This window comes from Haemaphysalis longicornis, unplaced genomic scaffold, assembly GCF_048455015.1.
Source record: "Haemaphysalis longicornis isolate Haplotype H1 unplaced genomic scaffold, Haemaphysalis longicornis Haplotype H1 scaffold_8, whole genome shotgun sequence".
Classification (NCBI taxonomy): Eukaryota; Metazoa; Arthropoda; class Arachnida; order Ixodida; family Ixodidae; genus Haemaphysalis; species Haemaphysalis longicornis.
In genome coordinates this window covers 145941914-145956371 of record NW_027526445.1, presented here as the reverse complement: position 1 = coordinate 145956371, position 14458 = coordinate 145941914, and the positions used below count along the sequence as shown (strand labels likewise).

General features: G+C 49.7%; 1 protein-coding gene across 4 annotated transcripts in view; it reads left to right on the top strand.

Annotated features, from left to right (window-relative positions):
* The window catches only part of LOC144149558 (cysteine-rich motor neuron 1 protein-like), a 241271-nt gene that overhangs the window by 175763 nt on the left and 51050 nt on the right, over positions 1-14458 (top strand). The gene's annotated exons all lie outside the window — the stretch shown is intronic.

Sequence of the window (14458 nt, the reverse complement as noted above, 5' to 3'; positions counted from 1 at the left end):
CAGCAGTGCCCTCTCGTGATTACTTTCGGTACCAACGCCAGGCTGATACTGAAACTAGTCAAGAGGCGGCACAGCAGCCACTTTGGCGAATCACTGCTCCTCACTTGAAAGGCTTCACGTTGAGTGGTAGTACTTTAATTTTTTTTTTGGTGTCCGCTGTTCTTTTTTTTTTCCACCGCTGTACTGACCTCTTTGTATTCCCTTAAACTGTTTCTTAGATCTCCACTTCCACGTCATATTCGCCAGATAAGTGCAAGTTGAGGATAAGTGGTGGAACTGAGACGGAGGTTGACCCCAAAACCTGCTCCCGTCTGTTCGTTCACAATGGTCCGGGGGCCAACTTTTGCTATAGCGTTAAGGGCGGAAAAAACTCCACGTATAAATCCCTTGTTGATCAATAAACCGGTTCCTGGTGCGAAACGGCAAAACGCTGTTGCTCGGAAGACGAACAGTAAACCTGTGCAAACCGCCTAAACACTACAAACACGTCCTCGTCCTTCAATTGGCTTCGCTTGGTTGCTTCCTTTTATTGAACGCGGTAGCTTTCAATGTGGCATTACGGAAAAGAGCGTTGGCGACGATTTTGTGAGCGAAGTATATTCAGAAGCACACGTTATATGTCACGCGCCGTGCCTCGCGAAACAAAACACATACAAAGAAAAGAGCGTGAGCCTTCGTTGCTAGGTGACGCCTGGGCAAGCGAAGAGATACCTGGATGAGCGGGCCGTGCTGCAGCGGTGAGAAGAACGCTGCTCGACTGCCGCTTTCCATCATAACACTACTGGATTAACTGTTCGATCATGGCTGCGTTCCAATTCGCGGACAGCTTGCTAGGCAGCTTACGAAGCACTTTAACTACACGTCCAAAGGAATAGGAATTGGAACGGCGCAGCGGTCCCGAACGCAACACCAACGCAGACGACAACCTCATAGCAGACACGTTGAGAAACGCAAGCCGCAGGTTTGGTAAATAACATTGCCGTTATTACTACAAATATTACGTGATTTAAAAATTAAACAAATTCATCTTCTCCACTAGTAAACCATAGTAAATGTTTCAATAAAAGAACAAGTCTTTTTGTTACAACATTAATACGCAAAACGGTGGCGGTGGCGTCACTTTTTAGTTAAGACAAGAAGGCAGCCTGCATCGTTGCTGACTTTGATGCCGTCTGCTCTTAGCAGTCTTCGTTGACTGATTCGTTCGAATTGGACCGGGACTTAACATGGCGGGCTGTCCACGAAGACGGCAACGAAGCCGTCTAAAGGTGAAATTGGAACGCCCTTCATGTTCCGTTGGCTTCGGTTATAAAGCGATCACAGCGCTAAATGTCCCACTTGCGAAGTGCGGGCGCCAATTTATACACGGGGAATAACCGCGACACTGCATATCATCAGCCCCGGTGCAGCCAAAACGCCTAAAAATATTCCTCGAAAACATTTCACCACGCGATGCTCGAATGATTTCGCATTCCTGCAGGTGTAAACGGTCTTAAAAGTGTTTCTGCCGATGTATTTTTTTTTCTTCTCTCCACCGCTATGAGCTTCTGTAAGAGAGCCGATATCGAAGCGTTTCCCTACTGCCTGTTATTCCGCCGGGCAGCGTACTCACGTCATGCGTGAGATATTGGTGCACTCGAGCGGGCCTTTGGCTCGGCCCTTGGGCAACGACACTCGGCGCGTTTTTCCGTTTGCCAGCCTGTTTTCTTCGCCGCGCACGCACGCGCGCTCGCAGAGACACAAGGGGGTCTCGTTAAACAAGCCGAGACGCGCGCCTGTTTTTCTGCAAAACCGCGACCCGGCCGTCGTCTGCGAATTCCGTCGCGCGGAGCGCATAATGCGCTGCCATTCAGCCTTGAATGTTTGTACACTTCGCAGGCGGCGCTGGCCGCGAATAGAGCGTCTTGCTTTCTCTTTTTTTTTTGTCCGTGTATGTTTTTTTTTATTTCGAGGTCACTATAATTCTCGGCCTGTTGCGGTACGACGTCCTTTTTTTTTTTTTTTTTCCTCCCAGAAACACAAGGTGATGCCATTTCTGTGGATATTGTGAACATATATGCAACGTCTTCAAAGTGAATGCGCACAAGCTGAACAACGGCTGTACAGTTAAAGATGGACATAACGAATTTGACGAAAATTCGCAATTTTTTTTTCGTTACATGCAGGTTTCGACTTACGGATGTTATGGCTTGCGTGAATGAAGCAGAAACGGAACGCAACAAATTCCAGGCGACAGTGGCAGTGAACTCACTTTTCAAAAGATTTATTTCACTGTGAAAACTGTAAGATTTGCGCCCGCTGTTTTCCCACAAGCTGGTCGCTACACGGCACCCCAAAGAAACACGGTCACTTTACCCCCATGTTCACAAAAGTAACTTAAGTCACTTCACCCCCATGTTCACAAACGTAACTTAAGTCACTTTACCCCCATGTTCACAAACGTAACTTAAGTCGCTTTACCCCCATGTTCACAAACGTAACTTAAGTCGCCTTACCCCCATGTTCACAAACGTAACTTAAGTCACTTTACCCCCATGTTCACAAACGTAACTTCAGTATCACTGCGGCCTTTTGACACTTTTCGGTGCTGCCTTAACCTGTTTCAAGGACCGAGCTTGTGCTAAAAGGGCGCCTTTCGCCATCTTATGCTCTTCGCAACACTCAAAAATGTTGAGAAGGTGCCAGCTGGGATACCGTACCGGGCGCCAACGTTCTTCTTTCTCGCCGGCGGCGGCGACGACATTTAAAATTGTCTGCTCGTTTTGAAGAGGCAAAACATCTCGTTTTCTGGCTGCAGAAGTCATCACCAACGAACCGACACCACAGATAGCAGTGGACACGCGCGACTACACGCCTGTACAGCAGGCCTAGCACCTAATCGACAGCGCACCTATACACGTGAAACGCACGGTAGATTGCGGCGCGGGTGAAGTTAGCTAAAAATTAGTGCTTTTTCGCAGCCGATTTTTTTTATAGAAAGCGCAACAAACAATAACGCATCAGCGTAGCGATTTCGTTACATCCAGGTTTACCGTCGCAACGCCTTCGTTACATAGAGATCGCAAACACATGGGTTTCAATGGGGCTCGCAATAAGGAACTGAAAAACCGTTACATCCAGGAATTCCTTACATAGGGGTCCGTTGCATCCTGTTTTAACTGTAGTACACTTCAGTTTGTTCTTAAGAAGGCAAGCGTGTTACACAAGTACTGAATATGACGCATCACCTCTGTGTACGCTTTGCGGTGTACGAGAAGACACTGAACACCTGTTCTGCGTTTGTCCACGTTTTAACTCGGCGCGAACGACAGCGCGAAGTTTATTACGGGCGAGAACTGTCAGCATGGATGACTTTTTCGGCCCCTGGAACAGCGAAGACAGGGCGGTGCGGGGTTTAAAGCTCTTGTGCGTTTTCTCAGAGACTCTGGACTCGACTCCAGCCTGTGACTGCCTCTGACTTTTTTTTTTGTTTTTGTTTTTTATGTGTGTTCATGTGTCTGTCAGGTGGAGTTTCTTTCGTTTTCTTTTTCTTATTTGTGTTATTCATGTAAGCATATAACCCTTATCACATGTTCACCAACCATCTGAAGTAGCAAGCCCAGCATTATGCAGGGCTGACCTCTTCGGTCTCATTAAAGAATTTTCTCTCTCTCTATCGCTCTTCGATAGTCAGAATGGTTCTTTTCAACGCCCCCTCCCTGACTCCCCTTAATTTCCCGCCTGGAAATTCTGCCTCCTCCTTAGTCAAGCATATCTATCGAAACTTTACCATTCCTTCCCAAGGAAAGTGGAGAGAAGCGCGAAAGCTTCGTTCAATCCAAGGAAAGTGCGTCCAATCGATCGTCAAACCATCAGAGACCCCCATCGCAAACGAAGAACGAACCCATGCGATGATTTTTCGTGCACTAAGTCAACGCATCTACGGACGTTCTAATAGTAGTAGTTGTAATAGTTATCTTTACCTTAAGCCTGATTACGTCCACTGCAGGACAAAGTCCTCTCTCAAAGATCTCCAGCCATGCCCATCGAGCGCCTGAAGGCCGATAGTGTGACTCATTGATTCAATGATAGTGTGATCATTGGGAGGTTTTTAGCAAATGTACTCAACCAGGGTTGCTAAATCCTTGTCTTGTGAGGAAATGCAGTAGTAGTGATGCGAAGTAGTAGCAGTACGAAACTTTAATGCGCCATAAAGCAAGAGTGGTTCTCAAGTCCGTGAATCCAAGTGATGACCGGGCGACCGACGCCCTAGATGCCAGTAGTTGCTGGACGTCCAGGCGGTCGCTGCTAATCAGGTTCTCCCACAGCTCATGGAGGGGGAGGGGGGGAGGGAAAGGGTGGGAAGTCGGGGTTATCCGCACACTCTAATGCAATGTGGACTAGTGTGCCAGGCTTAGAGCAAATGCGTACCGACGCGTGGTTTATGAGATAAAGGTACTCAAGTGTACTTATTCATGATCGTAGCGCTCTTTTTTTCGTGGTTCTGACAAAGTAACCGTTCTGAAGCGATGGACGCCCGGTCTCTCGCACGCGCCATGTGTCCGGAAATCTTATCAGAGCGCTTCTCGGTCAACCAACCCGTCTATGGGAAATCTTATTAGTTTTCAGACAGGACGCCATCGATCTCACTAGGAAAGCTTTCGCTTAATAGCTGGCTTCTCATATCTCCCGCAGCATACGCGCGTAAAATCACTCGCGCACCAATTAGGATGGGAGTTTTTGGGGCGCGAGCTGTCAGCGCGAGAAGTGCGCAGCGCGCCGGAGCCCGTATACCGCAAACGACAAAGGAACGTCGTCGCCGACGAGCCGCCGCATGCCACTCGCCGTGGGGAACAGCGAAAAAGCTAGACAAAACAAAACCACACGGACGCCCGCGGGCCGCCTCGTCGCTGTGCTAATGATCTCTCCGCCCCGGCGTACGTATACGCACACATGCGGGGGAGTTGGCGTCGTCGAGCGCAGTAGAGAATATTCATGAGAGAAAGGCCAAGTGGCGGGAAAAGAAAAGAGAAATAGAAGTTGGGCGAAGAAAGGCTGCAATCCAGAAGACGTGCCAGGTGTGTGGCTCGGTGTGAAGGGCCCAAGGAAGCCGTTAGCGCGTCTGGCGTCCGTCCTCCTCCCCCGAACGCACGGGTATGCGCGCAGACGCCACACACGACGTTCCGTGAAACCTATTGCGCGAACATGCGAGAAGCTTACTCCCGGCAGCGCGCAGTTTTGCGGCTAGCCTTCGGAACTGGGTGTTTCCGAGGTCTCTACTAACTCGCAGAGTTGGGGTCCGTCTTTTATATCGTTCTCTTCATTTACGCTCATGCTATCCACGGCTTCACGCTCGCACCTATTGGTGCGACTGTGGACTTCCACTTGGTTTCCCGTTTCGAAACCTTTGTGCGCATGCGTCATTTTTGGAGACCATTGATTTTGGCTCAGGCTTCTGCTATGAAAACGGGTGTCATTGGCTCGGGTAACCCAGTGGAAAACTATGGGAAGCCGACGACCAACGCTGCTAAGCCTACAATGCGTGTCATTAAAACGCTGTTTCTCGGCCGTGGGTTTGGCATGGTCCGGTTTGAATGGCGAGAATAGAGGGAGAGGGTGCGACGTAAGATGCTGACGTAGGACTTACCTGAACGGATGCATCGCTTATTCACTACAGGTAGCGTTGTGCGCACATTTCCCGGCTTTGCTTTTTTGCACGGCTCTGGTGTAGTGCGGAAAAGCTAGCCATATTTTGTGTGCTGTGCGGAGAAGCCGAAAGCAAAACTTGGAGAGGCCGAGGCTATTGTAGTATCGCGAAGTGCGACTGAGATAGGGGGCTCGACGTGTTTTTTAAACTTTCAGCGTACAAACGTGGCAACGTCGTCGCCTTTTCAAATTTAAACGACTTATCGGCTCAGCTTTAACATTAAAAACATTCTGAGTGTATGCAGCGTCCCTGCGTCTATGAAGAAAAAGAAAACCAAAACAGGTTTTTTTTTTTTTTTTTTAAACGAACCAATCCATTCGTTTGAAGCGACATGTTACACTAATAGCTTGAACACGTCCGAGCGCGCTGACTCAGATGGTTACTGAAACGAAAATAAATAAAACATGAATTTCGAAACTTTGAAGAAGCATCGGGTAAGCGGCCTCGTCGAGAATTGGGCAAAGTGCAGTATTGGGCGAGTTGGTTATCCATCATTACTAAACAGCGCAACAAAAACACGGACTTTAGCTGAGGTACACAGGGCAGCGCTCGTCCTGTGTACCTCAGCTAAAGTCCGTGTTTTTGTTGCGCTGTTTAGTAACGAGAATCGGGGCTGGCTTCAACGCGTTTAACCCTCACCCACGTCATAATTGCACTGATGATGATGATGATGATGATGATGATGATGAGGAGGATTATTGTCAGCAGCTGCGGGTCAGTGACTAAGGCGTTGTGGTGCTGAGCTCAGGGACGCGGGTTCGATTCCCTACCGCGGCGGCATCTTTTTCTGAAGAAGGCGGAAAGCGGAAACGCCCGTGTGTTCGAGATTTCGGCGCAGGTTAGAGATCTCCAGGTGGTCGAATTTAATCCGGAGCCCTCCTCTACGGCGCGCCTCCTATGTAGCGCCGGCGCTTTAAGCGGTTAAACCCCATAATCAATCAACGATAACTGTTAGCCGCAATGACTTATTCCTTGAGGTGAAAGTTGAAAAAAGAGTTGAATGAGTATGAAAACCTGATTACATAACGTTTCAAAAACAGAGTCTCGGAGAACTGAGAAATTCCCGGCAAGTTGCGCGGTCGTACGAGGGGCCACGCTGCGGGCCCAAAGTTCACGCACTACGCGAGAGAGTCGGGAATTTGAACCGTACACACACTGGTACGCATGAACGTCCGTGGGGCCTAAAGGTGTCGGAACGGCTCAGAGCGGCTCGGTATGACAGATGGCAGTGATTTTTACGTTCACAGAATCGTTTTATGTGCTTGCTGCGGGCGCAGTTGTGGTGGTGCCTTGTACAGCCTTTGTCAAAATTGTCTGCGCCATGCCAAAGGACCGTAGGCAGCAAAAAATTCGGAGCACAAGCTTACTTCTCGAGTGAGGCTGAAAGGTCTTAGGCCAAAAAGCGGGTGAGAACGCCTTTCTTTCTTACTGTCATTATATAATTGGGTCACAGTCAAATTTAAAACTTTTGTTTTGAATTTTTGGGAGCCCGGAAACATTTGGCGGGGCTTAGAAAATTTCGACAAAGACTGTACTTCGGAATTGTCGTCTCCCTTGTCTGCAGAGAGAGAGAGAGAGAGAGAGAGAGAGAGAGAGAGAGAGAGAGAGAGAGAGAGAGAGAGAGAGAGAGAGAGAGAGAGAGAGAGAGAGAGAGAGAGAGAGAGAGAGAGAGAGAGAGAGAGAGACGCTTATTAAGCGCATTAAGGAAGCTGTCGTGGTAGCGAGTAGTTTCATTTTCATCGGAATCGATGGGCGCCTTAGCATCGAACACTTTCCGCTGATCAGGGGTTGATCCGAGAGGCAGAGAGAGGTTGGACAGTTGTGGCCCCCACTGCTCTTCGAGCTTGGGGTTCCGGGAAAGGTGGTAGGTGCGTTTTTTCCACAGTCTATGACAGTATGTCTATGCGCACTTGGCTGTTGGCAGTATTTGAATTCTGCTGGATTTTGGGTGGGGGATATCCAGTCTAGCCTAGTCGGGTACGGGAAGGCGTTGGTGCGAGATGTAGTGCAAGACTCCGAGTGTCGTTTCTCTGGACTTCGTGAGGTTTGGGCGAGGTAGCGGGAGTGTCCGCCGATGTGCCGTATTTTCTCGCGTATAATCCCCCACCAAAAATGCGAAAATTTCACTGGCAATGTAGGCTGCGGACAATATGCGAGGTTTTTCCTTCAGTGCAGCTTCACGGCATTGCGCGTTGTGCCGTGAAGCTCCTACGCAGTAACACTGACTAAGCCTTCCATGGCAGCGATCGCGCAAAACGTACAAGGGCAAGGAATAAAAAACAAGGTCGACAAGCGCAATCTAACAACTGAATTTTATTAGTGAATTGTGACTTTCGTCTTGCAGTCAGTATGCTATACTTGATAATTATACGCTTTTTCTGTCTTCATAGTTGTGATGTGTTGCTTGAGCAGTAGCTTTGGTGCAGCCTTTCCTGAATCAAATGTGCGGACAATACGCGAGGATTTTTTTCTTCTTTTCCTCCGGGCTTATGTGGGGGTGCGGATTATATGCAAGGGCGGGCTATACGCGCCAAAATACAGTATACCATTTTTTGCGATTGTTGGAGGAAATTAATTCTAAGAAGCCTCCGAGCTGACTGACAGTGATTATCGGGGTTAGTACGACAACGATGGCTGACGATGATGGCGTCCCCATTTAGTCGACAAGGTGTTGAGTGACGTATCATTGGGCTCGAGAGAGAGAGAGAGAGAGAGAGAGAGAGAGAGAGAGAGAGAGAGAGAGAGAGAGAGAGAGAGAGAGAGAGAGAGAGAGAGAGAAACTTTATTTTGAAACCTGTGTCCAAAGGACTGCTCGGCTTCTTGGTTAGGTTACAGGGACTATAGTTCTGGCTATAGTCCTGGCTGTCTATAGTCCTGACGTGTTTTTGATGTGGTTCACAAGCGACACCACCTATCGATCGAGTTCGAGTTCGAGGGGGAAAGTGTTGGCGCTGATTGAATATGACGACGACTATACATATACCGTCTGCGTAAGCCCGCCGGTTTGTCGTTCGGATCGTATTCGTACGGCATCGTTTTCTGCTGGACGACGGCATCCGATCCTTGCTAGGTTGGCGTCCCGGGCACGCTGATGCGGAGAATAAGAGGAGGGTTACGTCACCGTGCACGCTGCGGCGGCGTGTGTGCATGACGAGCCGACACGAGCTATCACGTGATTCAACGAATGCCGGATGTCCGTAAAACCGATACATTCATGACTCCGCATTTCTGAAGCTGCTCTACAAAGCAAAATGAGCCGCATGCGAAAAAAAGAAAAAAAAAACGAGCGTACTTTTGAAACGGTGCGGCTTGCGGGCTCCGTGAAGAGCTTTTCTTTAAAACTATACAGGTTTGCACCATGATTAAACGCAATCAGAAAAAAAATATTAATAAAAATATAGACGGAAAAAAAAACTTAACCGTTGGTATACAGGGGAATGTTTTATGTTGTCTTCTGCTCTTATGCTGGATTAAGTACTAGGCGGGTGTTCGCAAGGGCGTACGTGGCCAAAGAGCGCCATCGCTAGTATGTTATGCGGTTTTCTGTCTATGGTCAAAATATTGATTTTGATTGATGGTTTGATTATGAGGTTTAATGCGCCGACGCTACATGGGCTATGAGGCGCGCCGTAAGTAGTGGGCTCCGGATTAATTTTGACCCCCCGGGGATCTTTAACGTGCGCCGAAATCTCGTACACACGGGCGTTTTTGCTTTTCGCCTTCATCAGAAATGCAGCCGCCGTGGCAGGGAATCGAACCCACGTCCTTGGGGAATGGTTAAAATGTGTATGGGAGGATTTCAGCATTATTGAAAGTGCTGTGTATGTGCATGTAGATTGCCCCTCACTTAAAATATGAGCATGATTGTAATGAAAAGCGCTAATGGCGGTAATAAAGTGTTAAAGACGCCGTGATCCAGTACCGCCCTCGTTTGCGAGGGGGCCTGTGGTCGCACGCGGTAGGATATGACAAAATTCGTATGCGCTGTCGCTGTTCCACCGAAAAATTGACTTCAGTGGGCGGCTACCTTACTCGCATTTAAAATCGTTGGGGCGATGAGGCGCGCTTTTCGAACGTGTAATAGACGCCAGACCTAAAAACTTCGGCACAACTTTCGCAATTCGTTTTCAGCTTGTTTTTTTAACACACATTCGGTAAGGTTGAATATAGAGTTTGGTTGGAAGTAGGCTTAGGACGCGACGAAGTATACCGTATTTTCGCGCGTATGGCCCGCCCCTGCATATAGTCCTGACCCCCACCTTCAGCCCGCCGGAAAAGAAAAAAAATCCTCGCATATTGCCCTCACATTTGGTACAGGAAAGGCTGCACCAAAGCTACTGCTCAAGCAATGCATCACGTACTATGTGGACAGAAAAAAAAAGCGTATATTGAGCAAGTAAGCCGGTAAAACGCTTGTCTATAACAGCGAGTTCAACTTAACCAGCTACATCCGAAAACTGCCGAAACATACTCGTTCCAAACATGTCGGAGGCAAAAGCGAAGGGCTAAGACTTCAGAATTCCGCAGTATTTTTATTCAAATCCCGCTCCGGCGGGGCAGGATAGGGCTGAGAGTACGAACGTTGTGTTATAGACAAGCCTTTTACCGGCTGTACAATGCCCTGACTGCAAGGCGAAAGTGGCAACTAACTCAGTGTCGCTGCTCCCGCTAGAGCTATCCCTTGAGCCGCAGTCCTCTTGTAAGGGTTGCAGGCGCCAGCGACGCTGCAAAGTCGAACGCGTGGGAAGCGGCGGTTCCCTGAAGGGCGCATGAAGGACTTTATCGCAGCCAGCCTGTCAAGAGCGAACGGCCTTTGGATCATGCCGCCTGCGCGGAGGCGAATTGTCTTGAGCCTCGGCTGGGCTGTGGAGTTGTTTTGAACGGCGAGTTGCAAAGCACAGTACGAGCGTGGGAAACCGCGGGTCGGATGCTCGATGAGTTTTGCGTGGACGTGGCGGCGGTTGCTTCGGGGGCCGCCTGCGCGTGCGTTTAGCCAGAGGGACGGTTGTAAAACCAGTTGGCCCGACGCGCTTCTGATAACGGGGTAGCAAGGGGCTGTCAACGGCGCTTGGACGGCGGCCGATTTGAAGCGGTGGTTCTGCCTTTGTTGGCTCCAGCGTACAGTACGGAAGTGCGAAGATGTTTCGTTGGGAATGCGACGCTGCGGGGTCCGCGCGTCCCGTATGGTTTCTGCCGAGGATCGCCAGTCAATGGCGGGGAGCCTCGAGGGCGCGCTGCGTTCGTTAAGAGGAACGGATACGGGTCACCCCGAGTTTGTGGTGGTGGTCCAGCTTTGGACAAGGCGTTATACGCGTAAAGTGCGGGCGTGGGAACGGGCAACGCAGGCCGCGTGCGTAAAAGCTTGCCCCGGGCGCTTGCACGTGTTTCCCCGGGTGTCTGAGTGTTTGTCGTATTTGCTTGGTTTACTTTTGATCTCTTCCTTGTTTTTCTGGTGGGAGAGAGGGACCAGCGTTTGAGGGTTACGGAGGGGCGTTGCCCACCGCGGTTTAGGCCCGGATTTGGTGATCCATCTAGTCAGGTCGCCAGGAGATACTGATTGGCCTGTGTATCAGGGGTGGAGCCTAAGTAACCCATCAAAAGCACGAGGCACGAAGTCTCGGGGTCGAATCCTTGGGGTATTAATGTGCTATGCACTGCCGGCGTATTGCCGGGCTAGCCAGGTCAGGCTAGGGAGGATCTCACCACTTGGGTAGTCTTAGGTCAGGGTTCATCGCTGACGGGGGTGCCGCGTGCACAAAGTCTTAGCTGACCAAGAACCCCATTTTATTTCTTACTCTGTCTACTTCAGTCTGTAAATATCCTGTATATGTCTCTCGCTTAACTATATACAGTTTGAAAAACCCTCTATCAACCATCGTCGTCGTGTCATCAGTGCCGCAACCATCAGGCACCAACGCAGATCATCATCATCTTCAACAACAACGAAAGAACCTATCATTTACTCCTCTCTTGTGTACACAATGTCATCTTCACGGCACAACTCGCATCGCCGTGAAGCTGCACTAAAGGAAAAACCCCGCGTACTACAGGCACCCCTGCTTTGCCGCCGAAATTTACGTATTTTTGGTGCGGGTTATACGCGCAAAAATACGGCATACAAGAAAGTTTAACTTGGGCCGTGAGTCGCTATGTAAAGGAGCACTGAGGATCGACATAGGCTACCAAGGAATCTCTAACGAGCTCTGGGCATGAAATTGCGCTTTATCACCCAGCAATGTTGCAAGGCAGATTTAAAGCATTTTAGCGAATAACGAAAAAAAAAAAAAAGAACTTTACCACTCCTTCGTAAAGGAGGTTGAGAGACGAAAGACGCGACGAAAGCTTCGTCCAGCACAATGAAAGTGCGTCCAGTCGATCGTCAAACATTCAAAGGCCGAAGTCTCAAACGAAGAACAAACCCATGCGGCGATTTTTCGCGCGCTAAGTAAACGCATCTACTGTGTAAATGTATACCGATACGTGGTTTATGAGATAAAGGTATACCATTGTGCTCCTTCTTCATCATCCGCGCGTGCATTGTCTTATCTATAACGGTTCCTGTTTCGCGATTTTCAAGTAACCGTTCTGACACGATAAAAGCCGGTTTCAGGCACGCTCCGTATATGTCCGGAGATCTTACCAGAGCTTTACGGTCGACCAACCGGTCTATGGGTAAACGCATTAGTTTTCTGACAGAACACCATCGGTCCGTCTAAGACAGCTTCCGCTGTAACACGTTTGAATTATGGGTGCACAAGCGGTAGTACATCCTACAGCTAAATAATGGAATCGTTTGAGAAATCGTTTGGGCTGTTTGGCCCCAGACGCCCTTGCGCCACTAAAGCAGGCGTACTACTACTGCTTGTGTTCATTTGGGTAATCAGAATGAGGAGTGTGTGGCGATCGCGTTCGTAACGAGATCATTTGGTTGCCGTCTCGGAAGCTGAAAGGAAGGTATTGGGAGTTCGAGGTGCAAAAGTTAAAACATATATATATAGTGCGAAATGTTTTGTTGTAGTAGCAGGCAACGATTGCGATTCGGACGGTGCCGAATATTCGGCGTCCATATCTGACTGGTTATTTGGGTAACAAACCTGAGCGGAAGACAGAAGCCCATCAGGGTCTGGGGCTGTTGGCGTCTCCTGTCGTCGTCATCGTAATCGTCGTTCGTCTCATGTCGTCACGGTACTAAAACACCGGGAAACTCGTTTACGCATCGCGCTAGAGAATTTCATGCTTCAAAGACACTGAACTTTTAGAGCTAGACTGTGTACTTCTACTCGCAGAAGTTTCATCTCCGTTGGCAAAAACACCAAGGCGCCAACAATACACTTATACATTGCAATTGCATGTTTCTCCCCTCCCCAGGTTTCACGTTAGTGGAGATGGCCCGGGTTTCTTTTTTTTTTTTTTTTTCGTCTGCCGTTCACTATACAGTTTTTCGTCTTTTGCGGTTTAACGAACTTCCAGCTTTAGCGAAATCTTTTGCGCCTCCCCCACGACCTATGCAGCATTCTCGTTTAAGCCGCACAAACCTTTCTTTCGGCCCGCGAGTGCAGCAGGAACGTATTCACCGCAATCGCATTACGCTCCACGGCGCAAGAAACACCGCGAAAACTTGCGACGGGAGCCCGAACTTTGCGCGCAGATAACGGCCGGTGCTTCCCGAAACTGCACCCCGCCTTTTTTGCCGCTGCGTCGGCTCTTTCCATTTCTCCAAGGCGCGCATATAAACTGCCCGCCGCGTGAGCAACGACGCGTGCAACACCGCTCCTTACGCACGGCCTCTTGGGTACGCAGAGGACCACCGCTATCCTGCTCCTGTGGCCGTAGAAGCCGGGTACAACACCGGCATTATCCAGCAACGCCCCCAAAGGACCAGAAAGCCTGCGAATTTGCCTCGTAATCTGACTCCCTCTTCGCGGAGGAACGATATGACATCGGTGTAGCTTGACGAACCTAATGACGTTCGTCCACCTCTGAAGAACAGCATTTCTCCCGTGGGTTTCGTACTGTGCCCTCCCAATGAGCAGGCCTGCTCTCATGGGAGGTGTTTGTAACATCAGTGGGAGACCCGTGAGCTGTTGTAGCTTTTCGTTGTCATCGTCTCTGCACTCGCACTGCTGCACACGTAAAGCACAGCCTTCCTCCCCTTTGGCTTCCACCCTTCCACCGCCCTGAGTTGTTGTAGCATCCCCCCCCCCTCCTCCTCCTCCTCCTCCTCCTCCTCCTCCTCTGACGATGACGATGACGACTCCCAGAGGGGAGCCGAGAAGGTACGGGAGCGACTTTGCGGAGGCGAATCGTCGCTTGCCAACAATCCTAGCCCCGCTGCAGCTGCTGCGTAGAAGAAAAACTCTCTGCGTGTCTCGAGTCGTCGTCGTCGGCACTCGAGAAGCGGTGCCGTCTCTCTCGCGCAAAAATGTCTCGGGAAGAGACGGAATGTAACAAAAGAGGTGAGCGATGCCCCGCTGAGGTAGCGGTGTATGAGCGCATGCAGCGGGAGCGCAGCGGTGTGCACTACGTGCGCTTGCTTGCTTGCACCGAGAAAGAGCGAGGCATGCTCGCTGTCCTGGAAGGGACGTATGCGGGCAGCCACGTTGCGGCGACAAACCGTTTCCAAATTTACATAGTTGTTCAATTCTTTTTGCTCTGGGTCTTGTTGTAATCGTTTTTGTGCGCTAGCGTAAGCGAAATGTTATTTATTTCAAACGAGGTACTTTGTAAAGCCTGGGCGTATACGCCTGGGGAAAGCTCGGGATTTTTTCATCA